Source organism: Equus caballus, chromosome 2 (assembly GCF_041296265.1).
Source record: "Equus caballus isolate H_3958 breed thoroughbred chromosome 2, TB-T2T, whole genome shotgun sequence".
In the NCBI taxonomy this organism is placed as follows: Eukaryota; Metazoa; Chordata; class Mammalia; order Perissodactyla; family Equidae; genus Equus; species Equus caballus.
In genome coordinates, this window is record NC_091685.1 from 8043892 (window position 1) to 8066065 (window position 22174).

At 37.1% G+C, this 22174-nt stretch overlaps 1 long non-coding RNA gene across 1 annotated transcript in view; it reads right to left on the minus strand.

Moving 5' to 3' along the window:
* Positions 1 to 1790: 1790 nt before the first annotated feature.
* Positions 1791 to 22174, minus strand: part of LOC138923146 (uncharacterized) — a 109245-nt gene continuing 88861 nt past the window's right edge. The window contains exons 2-4 of the long non-coding RNA XR_011436358.1: positions 4508 to 4997; positions 3218 to 3326; positions 1791 to 2578 (exon numbers count right to left, since the gene is read on the minus strand). This is a non-coding gene — a long non-coding RNA (uncharacterized lncRNA). The remainder of the gene's footprint in view (positions 2579 to 3217; positions 3327 to 4507; positions 4998 to 22174) is intronic.

Consider the following 22174-nt stretch of genomic DNA (forward strand, 5'->3'; position numbering starts at 1 on the left):
GGACGTAGCACCACTCCTCAAGCCATGCTGAGAAGGCATCCCACATGCCACAACTAGCAGGACACACAAGTAAAACATGCAACTATGTACTGGGGTGCTTTGGAGGGAAGAAGGAAAAATTTAAAAATAAATAAATAAATAAATAAAATCTTTCAAAACAAAAAAGAATCTGTGAAGCAGAACACAGATCAGTTGAAATTATCCAGTCAGAGAAGATCAAAGAAAACAAATTAAAAAGAGTGAAGAACACCCACATGAACTATGAGATACTATTAAGAAAGACAATCTACATATTATTGGAGTCACTGAAGAAAAAGAGAGGGAGAAAGGGGCAGAAAATTTATTTAAATAAGTAACAGCTGAGAATTTCCCAAATCTGGAGAAAAATTTGGACATCCTAGTTCATGAAGCTCATAGGTCCCCAATTCAACTCAACTCAAAAAAATCTCCAAGACACATCATAATAAAACTGTCTAAAATCAAAGATAAAGAGAGAATTTTAAAAACAGGAAGAGAAAATTTCATCACATACAAGGGAACCCCCAGAAGGCTTCAGTGAATTTCTCAGAAGAAATCTTGCAGGCCAGGAGAGAGTGAGATGATATATTCAAAGTACTGAGAGAAAAAAACTACGAACCAAGAAAAATTGATTTGGAAAAGTTGTCTTTCAGAAATGAAGGGGAGAAAAAATCTTTTTCAGACAAACAAAACCTGAGGGAATTAATCACCACCAGACTTGCCTTACAAGAAGTGCTGAAAGGAGTTCTTCAAGCTGAAACGAAAAGACACTAATGAATAACTTGAAACATATGAAAATATAAGAGACACTGGTAAAGGTAAGTATATAGTCAAATTCAGAATACTCCAATGCTGTAATTTAGTGGGGTGTTAATCGCTTACCTCTAGTATAAAGGTTAAAAGAAAAGTACTAAAACTAATTAATAATAATAATTAATGGATACATAATATAAAAAGATGTAAATTGTGACAACAAAAAAATAAAACGTGGGAAGGGGAGTAAAAGAGTAAAAAGTTTTTGTATGCAATTGAAGTTAAGTTGTTATCAAATTAAAATAAATTGGTATATCTATATTTTTTTAATTGAGATTCATAATAGTTTACATCATTGTGAAATTTCAGTTGTACGTTATTTCTTGTCTGTCACCACACAAGTGCTCCCCTTCACCCCCTGTGCCCACCACCCCCTTCCCCTGGTAACCACTGAACTGTTTTCTTTTCCATGCATTTGTTTATATTCCACATATGAGTGAAATGATATGGTGTTTGTCTTTCTCAGTCTGGCTTATTTTGCTTAGCATAATACCTTCCAGGTCCATCCATGTTGTTGCAAGTGCGATGATTTTGGGTTTTTTTTTTTATGGCTGAGTAGTATTCCATTGTATATATATACCACATCTTCTTTATCCAATCATCAGTCAGTGGGCACTTGGATTGTTTCCCTGTCTTGGCTATTGTGAATAGTGTTGCAATGACCATAGGGGTACATATATTACTTTGGATTGTTGATTTCAAGTTGTTTGGGCAGATACCCAGTAGTGGGATAGCTGGGTTATATGGTATTTCTATTTTTAGTCTTTTGAGGAATCTATATACTGTTTTCCATAGTGGCTGCACAGTTTGCATTCCCACCAGCAGTGCATGAGTGTTCCCTTTTCTCCACAACCTCTCCAACAGTTGTTGTTTTTTGTCTTGGTAATTATACCCATTGTGACTGGTGTAAGGTGATATCTCATTGTAGTTTTGATTTGCATTTCCCTAATGATTAGTGATGTTGAGCATCTTTTCATGTGTCTGTTGGCCATCTGTATATTTTCCTTTGAAAAATGTCTGTTGATATCCTGTGTCCATTTTTTGATCTGGTTGTTTGTTTGTTTGTTTGTTGAGTTGTGTGAGTTCTTTATATACTTTTGATATCAACCCCTTGTCTGATAAATGATTTGCAAATATTTTCTCCCAGTTGGTGGGTTGTCTTCCATTTTGTTGATGGTTTCCTTTGCTTTGCAGAAGATTTTCAGTCTGATGCAGTCCCATTTGTTAACTTTTTATTTTATTTCCCTTACCTAAGTAGACATGGTATTCAAAACGATGTGGCTAAAACCAATGTCAAAGAGTATACTGCTTATATTTTCTCCTAGGATTTTTATGGTTTATGGTTTCAGTTCTTACATTCAAATCTTTAATCCATTTGGAGTTAACTTTTGTGTATGGTGCAACATAATGGTCTGCTTTCATTCTTTTGCATGTAGCTGTCCAGTTTTCCCAAGACCATTCATTGAAGAGATTTTCCTTTCTCCAGTGTGTGTTCTTGGCTCCTTTGTCAAAGATTAACTGTTCATAGATGTGTGGTTTTATTTTTGGGCTTTCAATTCTGATCCATTGATCTGTTTGTCTGTTTTTGTCCCAGTACCATGCTGTTTTGATTACTATAGCTTTACAGTATGTTTTGAAGTCAGAGATTGTGATGCCTCCAGCTTTGTTCTTTTTTCTCAGGATTGATTTGGCTATTCAGGGTCTTTTGTTGTTCTATATAAGATGTTTTACGTAAGTCTCATGGCAACTACAAAGAAAAAATCAACAGTAAATATGCAGAAGAGAGAGAGAAGGGAATCAAAGCATATCACCATGCAAAATCATCAACTCAAAAAGGAAGATAGCAAGAGAGGAAGAAAGAAAAAAGGAAACTAAAACACAACCAGAAAACAATTAATAAGACGGCATTTCTAAGTCCTTACCTATCAATAATTACTTTAAAGTAAATAGATTAACTTCTCCAATCAAAAGGCATGGAGTGGCTCAATGGATTAAAAAAAAAAAAACAAAACAAAACACAAGACCCAACTATATGCTACCTATAGGAGACTCACTTCAGCTTTAAGGATACACATAGGTTCAAAGTGAAGGGATGGAAAAATATGTTCCATGAAAATGCAAACCAAAAGAGATAACTCTTGTTCTCTTTGGTAAGCTATACCTTACATTAGACAAAATAGACTTTATGTAAAAAACTGTAACAAGAGACAAGAAACGTCATTATAAAATGATAAAAAGGTCAATTTGTCAAGAGGATATAACAATTGTATACACATACGCATCCAACACAGCAGCACCTAAATATATTAAGCAAATACTAACTGATCTGAAGGGAGAAATAGACCACACTCATAGAGAGAAAAAAACATTGTGATCTAAAGCTTACCAACAGTTATTGTGACAGTATCATCATCTATGGAGCATTTCTTTCTTTTACTTCAGGTACTTGAAGGAGCAGGCTTATGAAAGTTCAATTTTGATGACGAGTATTCCATCTAATTAAGGAGTGTGTAAAATTAACTATTGGTTTTATCATCTCGTTTACCTGGCATAAGACTTCTCAGCCTTCGAGTTTTAAATCCTTCAGAAGAAAATTATACTTTACATTTGTAAAAAACTTTCCTGTGTTTACCCCTGATGCTGCAATTCTGTAGTTAAAAAAAGAGTGTATCTATGAGAAGACTACAGTTTTTATAGCTTTAAGCAATACATTCAACTTGTTAGGAGATTGTCATGAATTTTTCAATAAATGGAGTGATTCCTCTCTTTGATATATTTGCATTATTTGAATGTGATTTAATAACTTAACTGTGATGTTAACTATGGATCACATTCCTAGATTTACATTTTGCTTTTTTTTTCCAGAATGTTTTATTTTAGATACCCATCTATTTTGTGATTCATTCCTGCCACTTATCAATTTAAATATATCACATACAAGTTTTGGTTCTTTTGTGACATCTTCCATTTTGCCTTGGCAACTTATCATTTTACAGTTCTGGGTGAAATTCTTTCAAAATGTTCTGAAGATTCCATGTCATGACCATATTTAAATCTCATATTCTTTGACAATTTAAATGAACATAGGAATCTTAGCTTTTCTTGAATAAATTCTGACGCTGCTGCTCTGCTTTTGCTTTTGGAATAAGTGTTCCAAAATCTGTTATTCACTTTATTCCAACGTTTCCTTGAGTTATCTTGTGTATGCTTTTTCTATCACAATCAAACCTACATTTTCTGTAATTTGGTGACTCTTGAACTTTGGTTGGTTTTGTTTCACAGAAGTTAGGAAGGCTGAAGGACTTTTACTTTCCCTTTTTGGGTAAATCTTGGTAAATGATTTTTCTGAGAATACTTGTTAAATGTTTCTACCATTTATTAAACAACTTAAAAACACTTTAAATAAAACACTCTGGGTTTTCTTTCTTTTATTTCCCTGTTTCACGCATAAAACATTTTTTAAATGCAGTAATTTAAACATAGCATATGGTTTCTGTGTTCTGAAACTGATGAATTATCTTTGAGTTAAGAAATGTTAGCAATGTACTCAAAAAAATTATTTTATTTTTAGTTTCAAATGGTTGTTTTCATCATCCCGAAGAGAGTTGATTAAATTTAATACTGAGATGCTTATTACGTTTTTTTCATTCCCATGAGGTTTTCTCAATGCACTTACCAACCACGTGTCAGATCACATTGTTAATATTTATTAAACTATGTTGGACTGGTATTCTTTCAACTGCCTTCCTTCTTAAAGTAATTTAAAATTCCTTTATAATATGTCATCTGATATCTCTGTGTTTCTTCAGACTTCTTATAATTCCAAAGAATATCGTTATTGCTTTTAAAGTAGAACTGCGTTTCTTTTTCCTTGTTTATCTTTCTTAAATAGATATTTTTATGATTTCACTGATATTCCTGTTGTTTATCTTATACAATGATTCTTAAAATATTTTCAAATAAAAGCTTTTATTGCTAATTCTCGCCTTTGTGTCATATTTTCTGTTGAAACTCTCTGCTTTTCTGACATCTATAAAATCATTTTTCTTCCCAACACTTTAACAAATTAAATTCTTTGAAGGGCGGCCTGCTCTGAGTCTGAAGATGGCAGCTGCCCAATATAAGTAGTTAAGATCAGCAGTGATCTTCATTCCCTTTTATTTGACCTGAAAAACATAATAAAATACAACCATAATTTAATAAATTAGATATTTTAAATCACTTTGTTATTCAATATTAAATCATTATTATGATTACAGTTATTTTGTAATATGCTAAGAACTAGTCAAAAATACCATTGGAAAAAAATCTGCTAAAGAATATAGTAAGAAAATTAACCATAAAATGATGTTGTCTTATGAAGATCTGATTCAATTAGCCTAATTTAAGAAAGTAACTGTCAAAATAACCTCATCTATCAAATGGAAATAATGAGAATATCTACCTTATTAAGGATTGTGAGGATTAGATGAGATAATGCATATAAAGTGTGTAGTATAGAATCCAGCACTCTAAAAGCTTAATAAATGCCTGCTATAATCACTCTCCCCTACTCGCCATGCCCTCCCCAACCTGGGCCCCAAGCTGCTTTACCTCTGAATTTTTAACTCCTATATTCTGCTTTTTGACTATAATATGCTATAATATGCTTTTCTATGGTCATTATTTCAGCTTTTACTACCTTAATCCCTCTATAATTTAATTTTACATCATTGATATTTCCAAACCCTTTATTTTCCATTTCCCTCCAATTCATTACCACTCTCCGGCTTTACTTTCAACCCTACTTCTCTCTGTACCAGCATAAAACCCCATAGTCCACAAGTTTAATTGCCCTCCCTTAGGTTTTTTTAAACCCTAGAGGTGCATAAGTCATAGGATTTGAAGACAGAAAAACTCTGTGTTCAAATTCTGGCTCTGTCATTTCCTAGCTGTGAGAAACGAGCAAGATGTTTAGCCTTTCTCAATATATGTATATCGACGATTGTCAGAAGTAAATGCAATAATGTATATAAAGCATTTACCATAGAGGCTGGTATATAGTAGACGCTCAATAAATCTTAGTTCTTTTCTCTCATTCCCTTCAGTAAGTACTCCAAAATTTCATCTCTTTCTGCAAACTTTCATTTAGTTGCTTATTCCCGCTAGCTCAGCAAAAGACCTAATTTCCTATTTCACAGAGAAAATCGGAGCCATTCGGTCAAAATTCCTCTAATTTCTTCCATGCCACTTGTAAATTAATCTGCGTCAGTACTCATCTTTATCTCATTCTTTCCAGTTTCATGGAGGAATCTCCCTTCTATGGCTTAATGTTCCACCTGAGCTCAGAAACCATTAATCATCACTTCTTTCTTCTGTACTATTCTTTCCCCCTCTCTATTGATCTTTTCCCTTAAGATATAAGCATACTATTCAAAAGCCTCTTCCATCTTAAGAAGGACAAATAAACCCTTTATTATTCTTCATGGCCATGCATCTTGGAAGAGTTATTTACTCTCAATATCTCTGCTTTCTCACCTCCCATTTACTTCCTAACTTACTCTATAACTTCTGCCTATACCATTCTTCCAAAGCTGCTCTCACTAAGCTCAACATTGATCTCCATATTACCATGGCCAGTGGACATTTTTCTGAAGTAACCACACATTTGACCCCTCCATCATTCTTGTAATTCTTCTTTCTCTCCTTTGGCCTCTATGCCATAGTGTTCTCCAGTTTTCCAGTTCTAGTCTTCTTATAAGGCTCATCTTCCAATGCCCATCTCCCAAATGTCATAGTTCCCTAAGACTCTATCTTGAATCTTTGTGTTTTTTTCACATTAGCTGGGTGATCCATATGAATCTATGGCTTTAACTACAACATCTATATGCTAATGAGTCATTAAACTTTATTTTCAGTCTAGATCTCCAGTCCAAGCTCCAGAATCTTTTACTCAACTAGCTATCACTTCTGTCCTCCTAAATGTGCCATAAATACCTCGAATTCAATATACTTAAAACTAAACTCAAATTTGCTTCTACACATACAGGACTCATTTTAGCCAATAATAAGCAAGACTTTCCACAAAATTACCAAAGTCTTTCTCAATCCAGCTTCTTTATTTGAACACAGAAAATTATTTAAGTGACTATTTTATCAAATTCTCCAAGGATTAGTACTATTCCAGATGCACAGGAAATTAATTCATTGCATATAATAGATGCCTTAGGTCACTAGGGCTTAATTCTTTCACAGAACTCAGCTGAGATAGGTGCTCATTTACCTTCTATATCTATGCACCAAGTTATGTAGCTTTTACCTCTTATCTCGGGTATCTTCTACTCCTCGCCCCCTTATCTGTGTTAGTTTATGCTCCCGTGTTTTTCTGTTTGACTACTACAATAGCCTACAAATCTGAGTTGGCCCAAATCTGACTGTCTAATTTGATTTCCTGACACTTCCCTTTAGGCTCATTTTGTGACAGCTATGCTATGCTACATATACCTCCCTGACTATGACGTATTCTCCTGAGTTGAAGTCTCTGTGTCTTTCCCATTTCCTCTCTCTGGTATCCCTGCAACCTCTTTCATCAAGCTAATATTTTTTTCTTTAACTACACAAGCAGGTTTAGAGTACACATTCTTTACAAAGGGTTCACACAACACAAAAGTACACAGAGTAAAAAGTTAAGTATTCCTTTATCTTGACCTTTCTCCTCCAAATTCCACACATACATACACACATACACTTCCCTCTCCACAAATAACTATTATTAACAGTCTGGTTTGTATCATTCCAGACTAAATTCTGCTTATTCATCAACTGCAAGCTTAGGTACATCTCCTCCTAAGCTTTCTCTGACTCTCATAGACAGGATGAGTTAACTCCTCCTATTTGCTTCTATAAAACCTTGCGTTTACCTTTATCAGAGTATCACAATATATTTTAGTTGTTTAACTTTTGGTTTATACCCAGCCTGAATTGTAAAATCCTGAGAGTGGGGCTTTGTTTTTAATCTTTATGTTCCCCAGTTTTTCACAGTGCTTCACGTATTTTTATTGAAGGATAAATTACACTGTATTCTCATTAGGGTCTAGTGGGGAGACATAAATAATCTTAAAAGGAGCAGAGTGTTAAGAAATCAGGCTAGGAACATCTTCCAGGTAACATGATAACCAAATATCCTAAGTGTGAATAGAAGTAGACTAGAGGAAATAGGAATGTGCTCCACGAATAGAGTGGCACCACAATCAAATAGTAATGTATGCTAAAGAAATTACAAAGAGGTTCCTAATTAGTATTATACAATATTATTACATTGACCTATTCAAATAATATCTTTAGTATTTTTTTAAGGGCTAGGGACTTCACATCACTCTACCTATAATCTGTATTATCTCTAGTTTACAGAGAAAGACACTAAGGCTTAATTAACGTATCAGAAATTATCAGTGCCCTGTCCATATCCCCCTGGCCTACCATGGAGGCTATCTGCAGCTTCAGTGGCGATTTCCATTAACGCCATGCCACTGGCTTCCTATGTCAACCATCTCTCTTTCTGTCTGATGGTTTTGTCCAGCAGCAGGAGCATGCTACTCAAGGGAAGTACCAGAGAGTTAACAGTCCCAAGAGTAATCCTCAAGTACTGAGGGAAGGGAACCGATAGATAAATATCCCAGTTCTCCTTGCCTCAGTGGGACAATTCTGAGCTCTGTTCTACATGTCTCTCAGAAGATCTCCAATAGAATGGAGTTCCACTTGCCCTCAGTAGTAACCTGCTCATTAACAAACTTTTTATTGACTTTCCTCCCTTCCTTGTCTCACTTCCTCACCATGCTTCCCAAATAAAGTTCTTTGTACTCCAATCCTTGTCTCCGAGTCTCAGTTGTGGGGGAACCCAATTTAAGATAAAGAAGTTGCTTAAAGTCACATATAGCTAATAAATAGTGAGCTTAGGTCCATCTGACTCCACACAATCCACACTCTATTATATTTATACCACCTCCTAACTTGCTTTCAACTTTCTTTTTCCAATTCAATAGGCACATTAGATAGGCTCACAATTAAATTTATATGCGGCATAAACTCAGAGAAGAGTGGGGATGCAGAGATTCAAGAGTAGAATATTAACTTTGAATACACATTCTTGACAGTGAATAAAAGGAACTGCCTTTTGAAAAATGTATTTGATAGATTAAAATAGAAAATATATTCAAGTCGAATTGGTTGCTTTTCTTATGTTCTATGCTTTATTCTTTTGTAAGGTTAAACAAATTTAATTTTGGAATAAGTTAGTCACAGATATTACTTTGTACCTTGAAAATGTTTATACTTCATTATCGTTACAGCTCCTGCAAAAGTAAGGTCATATATGAAGGAGAGGCTCTCAACCTTTACCTTAATTAGCATGTGATAGGAAATTAGTTTCTTTCCAGAAAGTGTTCAGATGTAAGGAAGGGGAAAAGAGGGTTATGTCATCATTCCAAATGTTATTCTGGAAGGGCCAGAATGGGGCAAGGTTTTTAGTTTAGAGTTAGCACTTTCTTCATCCTTTTAAGATGCAGGCCTTTCCCTTAGAAACAGGGCAGGAGGCTCCTCAATGAAAGCCAGAGAGTCAACTAAAGCACAGGCTCTTCCACGGACTCTAGGTCAGAGGGGGGAGGTCACAGACTGCAAAACTCCAAAGCCCAAGGGATGCCAAAGAAAGAAAGTGCGAGAAAATTAGGGTGAAAATGTGTGGCATGTCTGCAATTCAGACTTGCAGTTGGAGACTCCGCTGAAGTCGCCAATCTCCATAGGAGTGAGAGGAGCGCGGGGCATCTTTTTCCAGAGGGTTCGAAGCTTGCTAGGGCGGCAGTAAGGCAGAAAGAGAGAAGTTCCAGCTAGGCAAGCGAGCAGCAGGAAGACCAACAAAGCCAACTGCCCCTGTGGCAGCCACTATCCCCAAAGCCTGGAGGTAAGATGCGGGATCAACGCTCTTGCGACTGACTGGAAGGTGCCTCTGCAGCTGGCGGGAAGCTGGAGCCTCTCAGGTGGAAAGCCTGGGCCCGGAAGGCAGCGCAAAGCCCAGTGGGGAGGACCGGAAACCTGAGGTTCGGGGGTCGGAAGCTGGGGCCTCAGTCGGAATGGTTGGCTCAATTTGGCACCAGCCCCTGGGCTGATGTATCTAAGGGAAGAGGACTAAGCCTTCTACTGTGCTCCCTGCGGGCTCCTTGGAGTCAATTTCCACGGTCTCCATTCTCGCCTCTGGTTCTTTTGAGATGACCCGCGTCCTCAGCCCACAAACCCTTCTGAGGCCGTGTCCCGGGGAGCTTCGCCTTTGTCCCCCACCCTACACCCCACCACCCTTGTCCCCCGCCGGTGGCGAGAATGAAGATCCTTAATTTAAGCTGGGTCTCCCCAGGGCATGCAGTATGTTTTAGTGACTATGAGTTTTAATTCAGCAGCATGTAGTAGATTTATTTGTGCATCCAAGTCCTGAAAGAAAGTAAAGGTCAAAAGTTTGATTTTTGGTTTTTACCAACTTTCGCATATCAGTTTCAGTAATTTTTTCAACCAACACGTGGCACCGAGCCTCTGTGTCAAATCCTGTGGAAATGAAACACATTTTTTCCTCTCAAGGAGCTTCCAAGATAGGTAAAAATATTCAATTCAAGCATATCAATACTTCTTCATATATATTAAATTCAATGAGAATTTATTAAACATTTATTATGTATTAAGCTCTGCGTTAGGTATTGGTCATAGGAAGTTGAGTCATCTTCATCCTAGTGATCTGAGCTTATAGTTTTGTTGGATAAGATGGAGAGAGCACAAAACAATTATCTTTAAAGATATAAAATGAACATGCGTAAATGATACTGTTCAGATTCAGAACAAGTCGGAGTATAGGAGACAGAGAGCTGGGCTCTATGTCTTGAGGGAATTGGAAAGGCTTTGTGGAGGAGGTAACATGTGAAGAATGCCCCGGAAGAGGAGGGGTTATGTTTACAAGTGGAGTTCTGGCTTAAGGTTTGTACTTTCTAAGAGATCTCACTTCAGGGCTTTGCTCTATTTTTCTCTTGCTTTCTCTGGCTTTCCAGTCCACTTTGCCTTCCACGACACCCACCCAGCCCTTGTTCTGTTTTCTCCCAAGTAGCCTAGGCCGGGTTTATAACTTACGAATGATAATTACCTCTTATTAAGGTACTTATTTCTGCATAGACAGTACTTGTAAAGAAAGAATTTTCATTTTTTTAGAATTTGTTTTAGCCAGCTCAACAAAGCACAGTTCCTGTGGCCCATCTGCTTGAACACGAAAATAGCCTCACTATGTAGAAACAGATGTTTAAAATGGTATTCATTAAAATGAGATTCCACCTGTAATAGAAAACAGAAAGTGGATGCAAAAGGAATGTTGTAAGCTGGCAGTGCTTGCTATTGCTTTCCATTCCCTGAGGAATGTATATTTGTGGGTAAAATCTTGCTAATAGTAATATGCTTCTGGTTTTAGCCTTTAGTGATATGGGTTATTAGTAATACTGAAACATATCACCCTAGACTCATTAGGAGGGTTGCAGTCGTGAAGAAAAATACCTCTAGGGTGAGTGCCTTCTTACCAATGAACAAGGTTATCTCTGGCAAAAAATTAATGGCTATCCTAGTAGTACAGAAATGAACATTTACTGGTTACCTTCATGTCAAGTGCCTTACTGTACGTTTTTACAAGAACACTATGAAGGAGATATCCTCACTTTACAGATGAGGAAATTGAGACAGCAATATATTAAATAACTCGCCCAAAGTCACAACTACATTGGAATCCAAGTTTCTCAGATTCCTAAGCCAATGTACTTTTATAATGTTGTTATACGGCATGTGACTGTACCGTATTTTTTTTTATCCATTCATCTATTGATAGACATTTAGGTTGATTCTTTATCTTGACTATTGTGAATAAGGGTGCCATGAACATGGGTGTACAAATATCTCTTTGAGATCCTGCATTAAATTCTTTGGGGTGTATACCCAGAAGTGGAATTGCTGAGTTATATAGTAACTCTATCTTTAATTTTTTGAGGAAACTTCATACTGTTTTCCACAGCAGCGCTGCCATTTTACATTCCCACTAACAGTGCACAAGAGTTCCAATTTCTCAACATCCTTGTCAACACTTGTTGTTTTCTATTTTTTTGATATTAGCCATCTTATGAATGTGAGGTAATATTTCATTGCGGTTTTGATTTGCATTTCCCTGTCAGTGATGTTGAGATCTTTTCATGTGCTTATTGGTCATTCATATATCTTCTTTGGAGAAGTCCTTTGCCCATTTGTGAGTTGGGTTGTTTGTTTTTTTGTTGTTGAGTTTTAGGAGTTCTTTATATATTCTCAATATTAATCCCCTATCAGATAGATGATTTGCAAATATTTTCGTTCAGTGTGTGAGTTGTCTCTTTACTCTGTGGATAGAGTCTTTTGATGTACCAGAAGGATTTGATGTACAAAAGGATTGGTATTAGTTTTTCTTTAAGTGTTTGGTAGGTTTCACCAATAAAGCCAATAGATCCAGGGTTTTTCTTTGTTGCAAGATTTTTGATAATGGATTCAATCTCCTTACTAGTTATAGGTCTATTCAGATTTTCCGTTTCTTCGTGATTTAGTCCTGGTAGGTTTTATGTTTCTAGGAATTTGTTCATTTCATCTAGTTTATCCAAATTTTTGGTGTATAATTGTTCATAGTACTCTCTTTTTATTTCTGTAGAATCAGTAACAATGTCCCCACTATCATTTCTGATTTTAGTAATTCGAGTGTTCTCTCTTTTTTTCTTAGTATATTTTCCTAAAGGTTTGTGAATTTTGTTGATCTTTTTGAAGGACAAACTTTTGGTTTCATTGATTTCTCTATTGTTTTTCTTTCCCTATTTCATTTATCTCCACTCTCATCTTCATTACTTTCTTCCTTCTGCTGGCTTTGAGTTTACTTTGTTCTACTCCTAGTTCCTTAAGTTGTTTTTTTATCTGCTGAGGAAGATTTGACCTAGGCTAACATCTGTTGCCAATCTTTCTCTCTTTTTTTTTCTTGAGGAAGATTCACCCTGAGCTAACATCCATGCCAATCTTCCTCTATTTTGTATGTAGGTCACTGCCACAGCATGGCCACTGAGTGGTGTGGGTCTGCACCCAGGAACCGAACCCGGGCCACCAAAGTGGAGTGTGCTAAACTTAACACTAGGCCACAGGGCCAGCCCCTCTAGTTCCTTAAGTTTTAAAGTTAGGTTGTTGATTTCAGATCTTTCTTGCTTTTTAATGTAAGCATTTATCACTATAAATTTCCTGCTTAGCACTGCTTTTTCTGTGTCCCCTAAGTTTTGGTATGTTGTGTTCTTGTTTTCATTCATCCTCTAAATATTTGCTTACTTCCCTGGTGATTTCTTCTTTGGTTGTTTAAAAGCTTGTTGTTGGAGAGTGATGTCAGCATTATGGCAGAATGAGTTGTTGTCTTTATCTCTCCCTCTAAGTTACAACCAGTAGGACATCCATAGACCAACAAAGGATTCTCTGCAGAGCACATCAGAATGCTTGAGAGATCTATACATCTATACATCTGAAGATGGGTGGACTGGAGGTCTTGGAGGCAATGGAACCAGGGGAGCAGCAGCAGAAGCTCCTGAGTTGCAGCTCCAGGATCGGTGGTAATGCCCATGAACAGAGGCCCTAGGAACACAGGCAACCCATACTCCCAGAGGCACCAGGAAATGCTGCGGGGCCCATGATTGGAAGCTCTGGGAACTGCAACAATATCTGTGACTCAGCTCCTGGTGGCAGTGCCTTCAATCTTGGCCCTCCCAGCAGTGGGGGCTGCATCCAACACCCTAATATCCCCAGCAGCAGTGCAGTGCCCATGACCTGAGGTTCCAGGAATCACACCAGTGACCAGGATCTAAGACTTCAGGAACAGCAGCGATTCCTGCAATCCAACCTTCTCCTCCTCCCCTGGTGGTGATGCCTCAGACACTGGCCCTTCCAGAAGAGGGGGCTTTATACAAGCAGCAGTAGCTGTGAATATGACCTGAGGAACTACACTGGTGCTCAGCAGCAGTGGCTGTGAATGTAACCTGAGGACCTGCACTCGTGCCCCAAACCAGACGTTTCAGGAACCCTGGTGGCACTGGTAACCCGGGTACCCCTCGCCCTATGGCAGTGGCAGTGCCGACCATGACCCTGGCATACGTACAGCAGTGGTGACACCCACAAACCCAGTGTCCCTGGCAGTACTGGTCTCAGAACCCAAGAAAATGCAGGAGCATCGGCACAGGTGGCACACATAGCAGCAGCACCTGAGCCTATGGAGAGCCCACAGAGAGCCAGGTAGTATGACAGCAGAGTCCATGACCCCAGTCCTTCCCAGCTGCAGTGGCACCCACAACTTTGGCTCTCCCACCTGTAGCAGCAGTGCCTGAAAACCCAACAAACTGACATGGTGGAGGCTCCTGTGAACATGGCTCCCACACCATTCTACCTCTCCCCCTGCTGGAGAAGGGGAACCTGTGACAGAGGCAGCCCCAGAGGTAGCAGACATGCTTACCAGCCTGGTGACCCCAGTGGCAACACCCATGACTTTGGAGACATCCGAAGGAGCAAGGTACAGGCAACCTTGGAAGCACAAGCAGCACAATGAGGGCACTGATGACATCTCTGGCAGAGGCAGTAGAGGGTGAAAAGTCTAGGCTCTCAAATGCAACCAAAAGCAGCTCAGAATTAAAGTAAACAAAGCCTTACCCAAATAAGAAAGGTGTTTGCTACCACAAATGCACCAGCAGAGCATCAAGCACCATGAAAAACTACATTAACTGGTATCACAAAAAGAAAATGGCAATTATCCAGAAACTAAACTTGGAGTCACAGAGAATTGCTATCTCACTGACAGAGAATTTAAAACAGCTGTCATGAAGAAACTCAACAAGTTACAAGAAAACTCAAAAAGACAGTTCAGTGAGCTCAGGAATAACATTAATGAACAAGAGTACTTCACCAGAGAGATTGAAACTCTGAAAAAGAAACCAAACAGAAATTTTGGAAATGAAGAACACAAGGAGATGAATAAAGTAGAAGGCATTATAAATAGAAAAGGTGATATAGAAGAGAGCATTAGTGAGCTCAAAGATGGAAATTTAGAAATGATTCAGGTAGAAGAGGAGAGAGAACTAAGATTTTTAAAATGCAGAAATTCTATGAGAAATATCCAACTCATTAAGATAAAGCAACGTAAGGATAATGAGTATCCCAGAAGGAGAGGAGAGGGAGAAGGGAGCAGAGAGCTTTTTCAAAGAAGCGATAGCTGAGAACTTCCCAAACCTGGGGAAGGAAGTGGATATACAAGTACATAAAGCTAGTAGAACTCAACACAAAAGACCTTCCCCAAGGCATATTACATTAAAACTGTCAAAAGTCAATGACAAAGAATACTTGCAACTCTACATCAGAAACTTGCAACTCTATATCAGAAACTTGCAACTCTATATCAGAATAGGTTAGTAGATACTTAATTATAAATTGACGCTCATTGAATTTTCTTTTTTCAAGTGTGCCATATATTTCCTGTTGAGACCCTAATGATACATGAATTTTTCAGTTGGACAGCCAATGTCTTAAGTATTAGCATTAAATCAAGCTTGTTAATTATGTTCAAATATCCTATATTACTGCATTAAAAAAAATGTGTGACCTATCAATTACTGACAGAAGTATGTTAAAATCTCCCAGTATTACTATCATACCTTGTGTCTTTAAGAATCAGGATTCTCAGTATGGAAGAAAGGAAATAGAGAAGTAATATAGAAGATAGAAGAGTCATATAGAAACTCTGTAGTATTAAATTTGAATTGGAAGTATTATTATGAACTTGTGAGATCATATTGGTGTGCGTGTGTATATATACATATGTGTGTATTAGCTCTGTCCCCTAAAAAGGAGTAAAAAAAATGACCAACCCAGTGATAATGAGCAACCCTAACACCCACATTCCCAGATTGTAGTCTAGAATTAACATTTGCCACTCAAAGAAATGAGGGCTTCTTAGAAAAATGGTTCATTCCAGGAAACGTGCAAGATGAGCCTGTAACATCTTGTCATACTAGAAATTAAGGAAGCTGTCAAAGGCTACTAGTATTAAATCAAAAGAATACAGGCCTAAAGTTGAAGAGGTTCCCAATGGCTAGATATGGGACAAATTGAGTTTTAATAAGGATCATAATCACAGTATGTTGAAACCCATAGAATGCATGAGTTCATAATGATTAAAAAAAATTGGTCACATTCAGAAAATGATAGGGAACAAATCTGTTGCTTGAAAACTGACAAAGGGAAAGATCAAGAATTTATCCTGTATTTCCTACATGAACTATATCATTTGCTAACTAAATAATAGACAAGGAGAAGCATAACTTTAATGAAGTATTTCAACTAATAAAAAATATTAGAATTAGAATATCAGCATTTTGGAAGTCTCAGTGAATTAATGGCGATAAGCATTCAGCAGCCATAGTTGTTAAATCACTACCAGACATGAGGTGCCTCTTAATGAAAGACCACAACACTATCTAAGGTCTTGTCAACGCGAATGAACCTGAGTCTGTTCAAGCCTCTGGATCTAGCTGCTACCTTGCAAGAAATACAGGAGTCAGAGGAACACACTGAACTGCATGTTTCTCTGACCTAGTTTCAAATATGTTTGCCTTATAATAGTTCAATAAGCTATATATTCACATATTTCTTTTTATCTGTGTTTTATTTTACAATAAAAAAGAATGAACAAAATCTCCCACTATCCTTGGTAGAATTGCTTATTTTTCCCTGTATTTTTCTCAACTTTTGTCATATATATGTCATATACAGTCATGTGCTGCCTAGCGATGTTTTGGTCAACAATGGACCATGTATACAATGTTGGTCCTATGAGATTAGTATCATATAGCTTAGGTGTGTAGTAGGCTATAGCATCTAGGTTTATGTAAGTACACTCTATGATGTTTGCACAATGGCAAAATTGCCTAAGGATGCATTTCTCAGAACTTATCCCCATCATTAAGCAACATATAACTGTATATGAGAGAGAGAGGCAATTTATTAGGTACATACAAGTTTAGAATTTAAATCTTCTGGTAAATTGTCTTGTGATTCTCTATTTTGTTAATATTTTTTCCCTTAAAGCCTATTTTTATATTAATATAATGATACCAACTTTCTTGTGGTTAATATTTTCCTGGTATATTTTTGTCCACCCATTTAATTTTTAACCTTACTATATACTTTGGTATTAGATGTGTCCCTAGTAAACCAGATATTGCTAGATTTTGTTTTTTTCATCCAGTCCGTCAATATTTGTCTTTTAACTGGAGATTTTATACACCTCTATGTATTGCAATTATTGATAGACTTGGATTTGTTTTATCATCTTATTTTCTGTTATCAATTATTTTATTTTTTATTGTTTCTTTTTTCTGCTTTTTTTGCAACTTTTGAATTTTTTTCATTTTACTTTTCCACCTACCATTATTTTGGAAAGTATATACTCTATTTCCTAATATTTCAGTGGTTACTTTTTATATTTTAATATTACACTTAATATACCAAAGATTAAAATTATTTAATATGTTTATCCTTTTCCCAAACAACATAGGGATGCTAGAATACTTTAATTCAGATTAAAACCTCCTGACTTCTAAACTATTTTTTTCATGTTCTTTTGATCTGCTTTTTTAACCCTTCATGATGTTGTTACTATTTTACAAAATCAATGTTTGTTTAGAATTACCTTTTTAAGTAAGAATTATTTATTATTCTTGTTAAATTTAGAATTATTTATCCCTTCTTGTTTATGATTCATCTCACATCTCACGGGTCTTCCATCTGTGATTACTTTCTTTCTACTTGAAGTTTCTCCTTTAGAATTTCTTTTACTGAGAATCTGTTGATGACAAATTCTCTCAATTCTTGTATGTTTGAAATTACCTTTAGTTTGAATTTGTTCTTAAATGATATTTTCACCAAAATGGCAATTTTAGGTTAAAACTTACTTTCGCTATTCTCATTCAGCTTTTATTGTTATTATTAAGAAGTCATCTGTCAGTTTAATAGCAGGTTTTTTTGTAGGCAGTGTGTTTCATCTCTCTGGCTACTTTGGGGATTTTCTTGGCATTATATTCTACAGTTTCACCATCAGGTATCTAAGTAAAGATTTTCTATTTATCATGCTTGGTATTTGTTGGGATCAGTGTCTTTTATAAGTTATGGAAAATTCTAAGGCATTGTCTTTTAAAATATTGCTGCTTCTGCATTCCCTCTATCATCTCCTTCTGAAACTGATTGGATGTACATTAGACCTTTTCAATCTATCCTCCCTGTGTATTAGTTTCTTTAATTTCTTCCTGTGGCTGGTTTAAATAATTCTTTCAAGTTTATCTTCCTAGTCTTCATTTTGAGTATAACATTTTCCATTTCTAGAAATTCAGTTGTTTTCCATATTGTGTTTGTTATTTAAACAATAATCTCTTGCTCTTTATTACTATTCTCAATCCCTTCTTTTAAAAAAATATACTAAACATGGACATTTTATGATATGTTTGTAATGATTCTGAAGTCTGTGGATCTATTCTGCTAACTGTTTTTACTGTTGGCTCTCATCTATGATATTTTGTTTCCTTGGGTGATTTGTGACTTTTGTTTTTACTGTGAGCTTGTTTTTTTGAACTTTGTGGGAATTCTTTGAAGGCATTCTAAGGAATTAGCATTTGTTCTGGTGAGACATGCAACAGAATTACCAAATGGGACTGTCTTATTTATTTTATTTATTCATTTTGCTTTGCTCTGGAATAAGATTAACTTACAGAAAGACTGCAAGAACAGTAAAAAGAATTCCTGGAAATCCCACTCAAGCTTCACGAACTGTCCCAATAATGCCTTTTATATCAAAAGGATCCTGGTGGTCAGAAATCTTTTCCTCTCCTTCAATCTAGAAGAGTTCCTTGGTTTTCTTTGACTTTCAGGCCTCAACAGTTTCGAATGTTGCAGGAGAATTATCTCATAGATGTTCATCTATTTGGGTTTTTCTGATGTTTCATCACGATTAGATTCAGGTTATGCATCTTTGACAGGAATATAAAAAAAATGGATTTTTAAATTCATCCCACTGGGTGGCATGCAATGGTAACTTGTTACATCATTGATGATATTAACCTTGGTCATTTGATTGGGTTTCTTACCATTATGATTAATAAATAATTTGTTGAGAGATATTTTGAGTACCTCTCAGCCCCAGGTCCACACTTCTTTACCTGCTCTGAAAAATGCAATTGGAGCCTGTGAACATTTATCTTTTGCTGATGATACAATGCTAATCTTTGTCAGGACAGGGTGCTAGAAGGACACTAATGAAAGAACTGGTTTTTCTTCCTGGTTTTAGTATGCTTTTCTTGGTAGGGTTCTGTAGTAAATAGCTTCTGAAGTGTGTGGTGGTCAACAGCATACAGTGATCATCAGCATGTGTCACCTCCCCATGGACATTTTCCCTTGGCCCGCTGGAAGACAGCTTCCTGCACAGTGTGCAGCAACCCCAGTGAGTTCTACTGTTAGGGAACCTTCCTAGATGACTTCATCTGGTACCCCAGGGGGCCACAGCTGCACCATTTCCAATGAGGGCTAGATCACAACCTGAGTGGGGACCTCCTTCAAATTTGTTCTTTCTTTCAATGCTGTGCTCAGCCCTAGAGATAAGTGATGATCCCTGTGTCTACTATTCCTGTATTCTATAGAATTCTCTTTTCTTCTTCTTAAGTAGTCTCTGTTGTAACTCATAATCCTTTATATTAAACTTTCCCTTTTCAAATTACTGTATGGTTTCTTTCTACTGAATAGACCCTAACTAATCCAGATTTGGAACTTGGACTGTTCCCAAGAGATAGACCAGAAAAAATGGAATTTGGGATTTATTTAGTCATATCTTTGGGCTTGAATGCAGTGCTGAGATCCTTGTCACTGGGAAGTGGAGTGCTAGTAGTCCCTGCCATGCAAAATTATCACAAATAATCAGGCTATCATCTGTAGTTGATTGTCAAGAAATAACAACTGAAACAACTCACCTGTAAGCCCAAGTGGCTGCTGCACTTGAACATTACAGTAATGATGACCAAAAGAACTTGTGTAGGATATATTCTACTGAGTGCATTGGAGTGTTTACAGAGTGAAAATGACAAGTTCAAATCATTTATCTCTCAGCTGAAGTCGTAGTCTAAGAACCAGAGAGCTGCCTTGATGATCATAAAATAATCTTTTATTTCTTATGGCCAAAGAGCTAATAGTGCTAGAAATAAAATGTAAAATTTAATTATGCATGTTGCTGAATTATAGTGTCAGTTGAATTCATAGTTCCACCAAGTTTCTGAGAAAAAACTTAGAAAATTGATTGGTGCCTTAGTCTGTTCAGGCTGCTATGACAAAATGCCACAGACTAGGTAGCTTGTAAACAGCATAAATTTACTCCTCACAGTTCTGGAGGCTGGAGGTCTGAGATAAGGGTGCCAACATGGTTGGGTGAGGGCCTTCTTCCAGGTTGCAGACTTCTCATTGTTTCTTCACACAGTGGAAGGGGTTAGGAACTCTGTAAGATTTCTTTCATGAGAGGATAACCCCTTTCATGAGGGCTCCACCTTCAGGACCTAATCACTTCTAAACACCTCGCCTCCTAACACCATCATATTAAGCATTAGGATTCCAATATGTGAATTTTGTGGGGACACAAACCTTCAGACCATATCAATTGGGAAAGACTAGGATCTTGAAACATGGAATGAGGACATTTGGTTGAACCCAAATGAAACAGTCTTGAGCCCTCAACTCACTTTGGGCCTCGTTAGACATGAAAATAATTGCCCTTCTGTTTCTAAGGAGACTAGCCTTCCTTTGCTTGAAAACCTTGCAATAAGCTTATATGGCACAGATGCCTTAAAAGGGGATACTCATTTTTTTGAAGACCCACCACAGCCATTACTTTTTGCCATTAGACTCTTAATTAAGGGTCAATTATCAGCATGCTCCATAGGGTCAAGCACACACTATGACCCAGGAAGAAAAAGCTTATACACCGCAAAAAAGAGTGAAAGACTTTGCTAAAATATATCAGCAGAAAGCTGGGAAAGGTGAGAGTAATTCTAAGGGAATTGGACCAAGGAAAGTGGACTATAACACTGGATTTAATGCGTTAGCTAGTGGCAGCTTAACAGCTTACTTAATTTGTTGACTGAACTTGGACTCAACAGTGGCTGACATTTAATGAGATTGAGATACCAGAACTTCTTTGGCACGATGTGGAAGAGTGTCACCATCAAAGACTTAAAAGAACTTAAACATGGAACATTCACCAAGATAGACCACATTCTGGGTCACAGGACAAACCTCAGGAGAATTAAAATAACACAAAGTATATTTCTGAACACAGTGGAGTTAAACTAGACATAAACAACATAAAGATATCTGGAGAACACTACTAAATAACCCATAGGTCAAACAGAATATCTCAAGGGAAATTAGAAACTTTCTAAATTGACTAAAAATGAAAACATAGGGCCTGCAGTGGGAATGATGAAATAAGAATGCCAAAAATCCTCCCCTCTTTAAAAGCAAAGAGAACAATGGCAAAAATTGTCAAAATCAACTTTTTCAGAACTCTGGACATTAACCAAATGTTTGCAGCAATCCAGGGAGAAAATTTGTTCGAGAAAAATGGCTGACCCTCATAAGCACAGTGAGCTTTGTGGCATTTTAAGTTGTCCTATTTCCATTTCCCTCTCTGTAGCTCCATCGTAGCCTTGAAAACCAACAGTCTGACAATCATGGTGAAAATCAGAAACCTAGCAATCACTAAAGGGCAGACCAAGTTTGGAGCTCCCCAAATCCCCATTATCAAAGAACTGTCATTATTTGAGCTATCTGACCATTCTCTGGGAAATTCTACTTGGGGGCTTGTCTTTATTTCCCCTTTTTCAGAGCTCACCAAGTTGGAACAGACGTTTCCTTGGGAGCATTTGTCGTAAACAGTCACAGGCAATTATCAAACATCGCAGCTGCCTAGGGTAGCAGTAACATCTGGGACAAACAAGAAGTTGAACAAAAAACTTAAAAGGAAAATCTGGGGAATGAGATGTCCACATGGGGCTTTGAAAGGCTCTGACATATTCCTGGAAATTTAGAAGGCCACACACATGCATAAGGATGTGAACATGACAGAGCTGTGCATGTGCTCAGAAAAGATGTGATAAAGCCCTAAGCTCTCACCTCTGACTGACCTTGAGTCTGCACAAGTAGGAAGTGACAGCTAAAGCAGAGTTGTAAA